Raw genomic sequence first — 7,475 nt, forward strand, 5'->3', positions numbered from 1 at the left:
TCATTGCATTGTTGAATGAATGATGAGATGACACATTATAGTTTCAAGATTAACCCCACAAGTTAACTGTTAATTGTAAAGGGGACAAGGTACCTCGTTCTCGTAAGGTCTGGTAGATTCTTCATTAATCGCTTGGCCACACTTAGCCCCACCAGCTATGGACAAACAGGTATCGCCTGCCCCTGAAACAATCCGCTAGGGAGTCACCACTTCTTCCTGGTACGTGTGGGTGAATCTTCCTTGTTTGTCTTACAGCAGGCATTTTATTTACATTGCCTCGTTTTATCCTCATGAAATTCCTAGGAGGCTTCCTTATTCCTCTTTTGCCACAATAGAAGCCCAGGATCCAAAAGCTCAAGCCGCTTGCTAAAGGTCACGCAGATAGTAAGAGGTGGAGCCCAGCATCTTGTTCTCCTTTCCAGTCCTTATCTGATCCCACAATAGCAAACTGTAGCCCAAGGCTGGTGCCTGTAAATAAGGTTTTATTGGAACAATGTTTACTATCAGGCCCTTTCCAGCCCACGTTCACTGGACAGTTTTGCCAATCAAAAATAAACTAAAACCTCAAAAAGGGAATTTGCCAATTCCTGAGAGAACAGATCAATTCCTGCTGACTTTTCACCCCAAAGCTCTCAAATTTGCCTCCCCTCCATCCCCACTGGTGTCATCTCCATATTGCTGCGAGCTGCCTCTGGAGCTCGTCTGGATATTGACAGCTCCCAATGGCACTTGCTTCCTTTGGCCATTGTTCACACAGGTGACCCTTCCCAAATGCACACCCAACTCCATTACTCCTTGCCTAACATATTTTTTAAAATGTCCTGAATCATTCTTAAGGTCTAAATCCTTCCAGAGAACTGCATATTCTATGTGATCTGAATCCTGCCTTCAGTGCTGTCTCACAGTGCTTCCTTGTCCTGATTCTTATGGTCCAGTCATACAACCCTCCTTGAAGTGGTTTATACGTACTCTGATCTCACCAACCACAGGGCCTTTGCACCTGCTCCTCTCCCTTCCTGGGATACTCTTGTGCAACCTTTTCCCTATTCAACTCGTTAGCGCTGGCTCATCTTTTAACTCTTTCTTTGCATCAGTCTTCTCCAAACCTGGCTTGCAGTCATATAAAGATGTAAAAGTTGAACAGTGCACAACTCTGGAGAGATATATCATTCATACTTTTAGTGCATACAGGAAATGATCTAAATTAACAATTTATTGAGAAATGGTCACATCTCAGCACTATGCTTAACATCTCAGTCCATCAGTTTCATTTACTTCTTTCAATAATCTAATGAAATAGTTATTCATACACCTTTTTGCAGAAGGAGAAACAGAAATATTTAAGAGGAAGTTGCAAAGCTACACAGCTGGTCAAGTAGCAGAGCTAAGACTGGGACCCTGGTCCTCCTGCATTTACAGCTCAGCTCCTCAGCTATTAAGCCTCCTTGAAAATTCAGTGTCCCAATCCTTCACGGTGGAAGCAAAGACATCATTCTTCATGCAGCATCTGTGAGAAAGCTAAGAGGCACATTTGGCACACAGGGATGGATGAACCAAGCACATCAAGGGAATGTTGCTGTCCCTGTCTCTATACTATGAGTATCCGTGGTTTCTATACACAGAGTCATACATGGAAATTATTACAACGAGTAAGATTACGAAAATGTTCCCAAATAACCTCTTCCAGAGCTCAGCAACAGTAGCAATGCAGCAATTCAACAGTAGGTGGCGCTAGATGCCATAGCTTTCAACCAAATTCCATCCACTTGCTTTGAATCTTTCTCAGCCTCCCTCCCCTCTCAATTGATTGAAATGGAAATTAGCTGCCAGCATCAGCGAGCCCTATCAGCCCTGGGCCTAAGTCTGTGTGCCAGCGGCCCATGTGCTACCCACCTAGTTAAAAAAAATTAAATCAAATATATTAATCTTGTAAGCTGTTTTGAAAGACTCCATATGAGGGACCAGCAATGCAGCTGTCAGGTAAGAGTAATCAATGGGAATCTGTGTGATGGGCCAGGTAGGTGCTGCCTTTCACAAACTTGAAAGAGTCTCAAGAAATGGGGCCCAGGATGTGACCACCATGCTATTCTGTACTGTGAACCTTGCCAGTGATAGTTCTGTTTAACAGCGGTGCTCAAGTTCCGCGTGCCCGAAAATGCAATAGGCTTGAGAGGGCAAGTAGTCTCTAACTTGACTGCCGGCTTCAATCTACTCAAGTGCAGCCCTGTGGTCCAATCTCATCGGACGAGATTTCTGTGATTGGCTAGCAATGTCTGCCATGGACCAGGTTGGGAACAACAGCATCAGTGATGCACAACTGCCATTCCTGGGTGGGATACTTTGCCTGCCTTTTCTCACAGAATCCTCACGATCACCCCTGAAGTTGAGCCCCGTGATTATTTCTGTCCTCATTTTATGATTGCGTGATCTGAGACCGGGAGAAGCTGAATGGCTTGCCTCAGGTCACCTGACTTGTGAGAGGCAGAATCAGAAGTTTGAGCACTCTGGTTGCTGGCGGAACTTCCTCTGTTGCTTATCACGGCACAGTTTACTTCCTTCCCTGGAAATGAAACATTATTTGGCAATCCATCCTGGAGAAATGAAACAAGTAGTTGTCCCAGAAAGTCTCCTTTTCTATCGTCACTGTCCTGGGAAGAAGAGTGTGTGGCCGGAGGTTAGGTCCACAAGGGGCTCCAGTCTGTTATCTTACGCTGGAAGAAGATGAAGGTGACATTTCTGCTACGATCAAGTTAACCCCCCGGAAGGTCCAAAGAAACCAAACCTGCCTCTGGTTAATATCTTCTAACCTCATTTCTCACACAAGAAATAGAAGTCGAGTTGCGCTCAAGACACTGGTGAAAGAGAAAAGAGCCACCATGCAGAAGGCCTAAGAGCGGGCCTCCCCCTTGGGATGAGTCCAAGACTGACTGCGGGGCCAATGGGCTGTGAATTCCATGACGCGGTCCCCAGGATGCCGCGCCAATCTATGTGGACCACGTTAGGAGCCTCAGTGGGTGGCAGGAGCAGCCCAGACACTTTAAAATGCCACTTAAATATGTGTCAGAAACTCGTTGCACATAGGATGTTGGATAAGATACCAGCCTTTCCCTCAGGGAGCTCCTGGATCCAGGCAACTCCACCTCAGGTTGGTGGTAAATTGTAGGCACCAAACACAGCTCGGAGGCCGGAGGGGATACTGACAGAGATCCAGACCGAGCTGAAAACAAAAAGCAGAAGAAAGTGCATGTGAGACATACCAAGGTAGGGCACTGGGAGGGTCTCGGAGGGAGGTTTCTCTGCCCTTCTGGCATTCAGTTCCTGCTTCTCCCCTGTTTCTTCCAAGCGGGTCATAGAAACGGGAATTTCTCTCCCCTGAAGTGGGTTATAGAGACTGAAACTCTCGGGCCCCAAACAGGCCATAAAATCTAGAAAGGTCACGCTCTGACCTCCTTTCCCTCCCCGGGAGATCCTCACGTGACCCGTGTCCTGACCTTTACCTGCAGGGAGGGAATGTCTCCCAGAGACTCAGAAAATCTGGCCTCATCGAATTCCTCTCCAATCCCGATTTATTGCCATTAGGTTATAGCCCTTTGTCTAATCATGCTTCCACAGCCGCACACTTCTTTCATCAGCCTTCGTGTAAAAATACAGCTTCCCCCTGGGTCTTTTAGTCTTCATTTCTGAAGGCTCCCGTGTCCCTCCCAAACTTCAGCTGTATAACTTTTGTACCAGGAATCAAACTCAGGGCCTTGTCCTTGCCAGGCAGGTGTGGCACCACTGAGCTGAATCTCTGGCCCTTCAGCTATACTAGTTAGTTAAGCATTTTGGCTTGTTTTTTGTCACAGGTGTGTGAGCCATGACAATGGCTACTATTTTTTTCTTCAAAGGGGATTTCGGACAGAAGGGACAGCCAGGAGCGTGAAGTGGGTGACACGAGGAAGACGACTGTGGGAGAAGTTCAAGCCTGGATGGGCCGGGTGCGCCGCACTCTTGTCTCCCGAGCGAATTCGGAGACCTTGCTAAGGCTGAGCTAACTCTCTTAAGTGTGTAGATGCTGGGTGCAACCGACTACACTTCCGCCCCTAGTCGTGACTCCTTCGCTTCTCCCAAGAAAAATCACTCCGCCATGTCTGGCCAATAAGATATCGCCAAACGCTAAGTGCTCCTCCCACGCTCCGCCCCCATGGGTTCTCTATATAAGCCTGTGCATTTCCGGAATAAAGCAGAAGCGTTCCAGAAATCTCCCCGGAGTCTCTCTGTTGATTCCGGACTTTGCCCTGCAAGTCCGAGCTCGTTCTGGAAGCGGGCTGGATGACGCGACAACAGAAGATGGGGCAGGGCAGAGGTGATGAAGGTTCTTCTGATGTCCCCAGGCAGGAGAGAATATGCCTGAAGCTGGTGATGCTGAGAGGCCACGAGAAGCCACTTCAGCAAAATCACCTGTCGGAGAGGACCCCCCACCCCGCTAAGGACTGAAGGTACAGCATTAAGTTTCATGTCAAAATTAATTTAGTTGTTTTTGAATAGGTAGTATTTTTAAATGGTTTAAAAATATCCCAAGGGGTGTGTAGCTAAAAAGTTTTACTTTGGGCCGAGGATGTGGCTCAGTGGTGCTGCGTCTGCCTGGGAAGTACAAGGTCCTGAGTTCGATCCTTGCTGCCCTGTGGCTCTTCATTTTCCTCCTTTAGTGTCATCAAGTTCTTCAATTATCTTTAGTGTTATCAAGTTCTCTCCTTCCAGAGAGTTTTCTTTAATAAACACGTACATAGACTGTATACATACATAGCCTTCCTTCCAATTACAAGCACCCTATTCTTGCACAAATATACTACCAGCAATATTGTTGGTATACGGACTTTTCCCCCATGACACATACATCTTGGGGAGCAGCTGGATGCTGAAGGTGAATAAGGAGGCTAAGGCAAGGTGATGGGCGACTCTGGAGTCTTTGGAGCCGGATCGGAATATGAATGGGCCCTCAGCAGTCCATTGGTCGAGTTTAGAGAAGCAGATGGAATTGGAGATTAAGGTGTGAGGTGCTGAGTTAGCTACCAGAGAGGGAGGGGGAAGGGGGAGAGAGAGGGAGAGAGGACAGGGAATGGCCAGTACTGAAGCTATAGAAAAACATGCTTGGTTTTGTAAATAAAGCTTTATTGGCACACAAACACTGCCCATTTATTATATATTGCCTATGGCTACTTTTGGGTTGTAAAGTAGAGCTGATTAATTGGAACGGAGACTGGATGGCCTGCAAAGACTGAAAAAGTTTTCTGTGAAAGTTTTCTGAACCCTGGACTACAAGAATGTGAGCCATACTTCTTCATAGATGAATTTTTAGCCATAGATTATTTTCAAGGACAAACAAAAATACCATCCCTGAATAATCAAGAGCAGCAATTCCAGACCTCATCCCCTGGATGTGCCAATGAGTCTGGAGTCTTTTCTGCAATTCTTGCCATTATTTCTACAATCATGTTTGAGAAGATTGGACAGCTGCAAATCATGGTGGTGAGGACAGAGAATTGCAGCCCATTACCTGGCTCCCTGTGCATGAAACATATAGATGTAGAGAATCTTTTGCTTCTATTTTATTTTATGTGAAAGAAAAATGGATACTGGGTGAAATCTCAGCCTTCTATGCTCACAAAATTCCAGATGAGACATCTCTTCTCATTTCTTAATTATTTGTTAGTGTGAGGGCAAGAACAGTGTTTGGTGAAGATGATGATGATGTCATTTATTAAAGGCCCAGTGCCAACTGGCTGGTGTTCTGCCCCCTTTTCTGCAATGCAAGGTGAATTTGTAGTATACACGCCGGTAATTTCCCGGAGTGCTCCCCTTTGGGTTGTCACTGGGTGGTGGTACGATTGTCCCCCCACCCCACAAAGCTGTGTCTGGCCCAAGCTGTCAAGACTGCTAAGATTGAGCAGCATGGTTGTAAAAAGGAAAGAATCATACCGTGTATTTATCCCTCCTGGAGTCCCCAGGGTCTCCAGCACCTGACCTGTGGATAATTAGAATTGTGTTTTGCTTCTCCTCTGCACGCGTCTCTGATAGGCAGTGTCTCAGGTGACTCTCAGTAACCCCGTAGTCCTCCCTAGGAAAGTGCGCTGGACCCAGTAACTCATTTCTAGTGAACAGAAGAGGGAAACAGTGATGCAGTGTCGTTTCTGAGATGAGGTAACAGAGTGAACATGGCATTGGCCTTGGGCACCTGCTCTCATTCTGGGAAAAGGCAGCTTCCAAGTTGTGAGCCTCCCTTTGAGAAATACCTGCACAACAAGGAACTGGCAGCCAGGCATGTGGTGCGTGCTTGTGATCTCAGCACCCTGGGAGGCTGAGGCATGATGGTCTCAAGCTCAAGCCTAGCCTAGATAGTGATGTAGAGACTCTGTCTCAAAGTGATCATAATGGGGATGGGGGCAGGAAATGTAGCTGAATGCGAAGATCCTAGTTTCAGTCTCTATTACCTCAAAAAAAGCGAAAACTAATTTGAGCAAAAACAAGGAAATGGCATCCTGAGTCATAGCCAGCGAGCACCTGCTACCTGCTAAGAGTCACGTGAATGAGCTTGGAGGTGACCCCTTCCCAGCTCAGCTTTGAGATTAAAGGACTCACAGCTGCCATCTTGGTTTTGTCCTTGGGAGAAACCCTGAACCCGCTCATCCCTACTGATCTACAGCTGGGTTCCTGACCCACACAAACTGGGAGATGACAAATGTTTGTTGGCTTAACCTGCTAAGTTTCGTAGTGGTCTATAGCATAGCAGTGTGTGACTCAAATACAGCAGGGAGGAATAGACTCTCCACACGAGACAGTGATCTGTATTACACAGGCTCACTTCATCTGTCTTTGGCACCTAATCACAGGCTTAATAAAACTTCTTGGGCCATAGGCATCTCAACTCTTGTTGAGGAAAGAGTGTGGGTGTGAACTGGCCTGGGAAACGGGATGACTTGATAGCCAACAGGGTCATCCCATACCTGAGCTACCACAGGGCGCAGATGATGGCCGTACTGAGAAGCACAGACTAGAGTCAGAGACCCTGGGGTTCAAATCCCAGCTCCGCCATTTGCAAACTGCAACTTTGGGCAGGAGCCATGAGAAACACGTGTTATTAAGTCTAAAATAACCTGCAGCCGAGGCACGAAGGGGCCGGATGAACAGATAAGGCTGTAGAGGCAGACATACTCCTGGGTTGTGTTCCGGACATTGAATGTTGCAAAGACTCACTGCTGATGAAGGGGCCTTGCAAACATGGGATGCAGGTGCCACTGTGAAAGCCCTCGCCGCCTTTGAGTCCTGGAGGCGGGGCACACCCCTAGTGTCGCCTGGAGCTCCAGATTCAGCCTGTGTGTCCAGAGTGATGGCAAATGGGCTGAGGTTTGGGTTTCAAGATTCTGCTTATGATAAGCACAATTCATGAAGCTGTCATTTAAAACCTTTTTTTTTTTTTTTTTTTTTTTTTTGGCTTT

The 7,475-nt window shown here is 46.9% G+C and overlaps 1 protein-coding gene across 3 annotated transcripts in view; it reads right to left on the reverse strand.

Annotated features, from left to right (window-relative positions):
- Ccdc60 (coiled-coil domain containing 60) overlaps positions 1–7,475 on the reverse strand; it is a 165,021-nt gene that overhangs the window by 100,627 nt on the left and 56,919 nt on the right. The window contains exon 2 of one of the 3 annotated variants that reach the window (XM_010604078.2): positions 6,005–6,130. The exons of the other annotated variants lie outside the window; for them this stretch is intronic. The gene's annotated coding sequence lies outside the window, so the exon portion shown is untranslated. The remainder of the gene's footprint in view (positions 1–6,004; positions 6,131–7,475) is intronic. 3 annotated transcript variants of the gene reach the window in all.

Source organism: Fukomys damarensis, unplaced genomic scaffold, assembly GCF_012274545.1.
Source record: "Fukomys damarensis isolate Sample0158 unplaced genomic scaffold, DMR_v1.0_HiC HiC_scaffold_12, whole genome shotgun sequence".
NCBI lineage: Eukaryota > Metazoa > Chordata > Mammalia > Rodentia > Bathyergidae > Fukomys > Fukomys damarensis.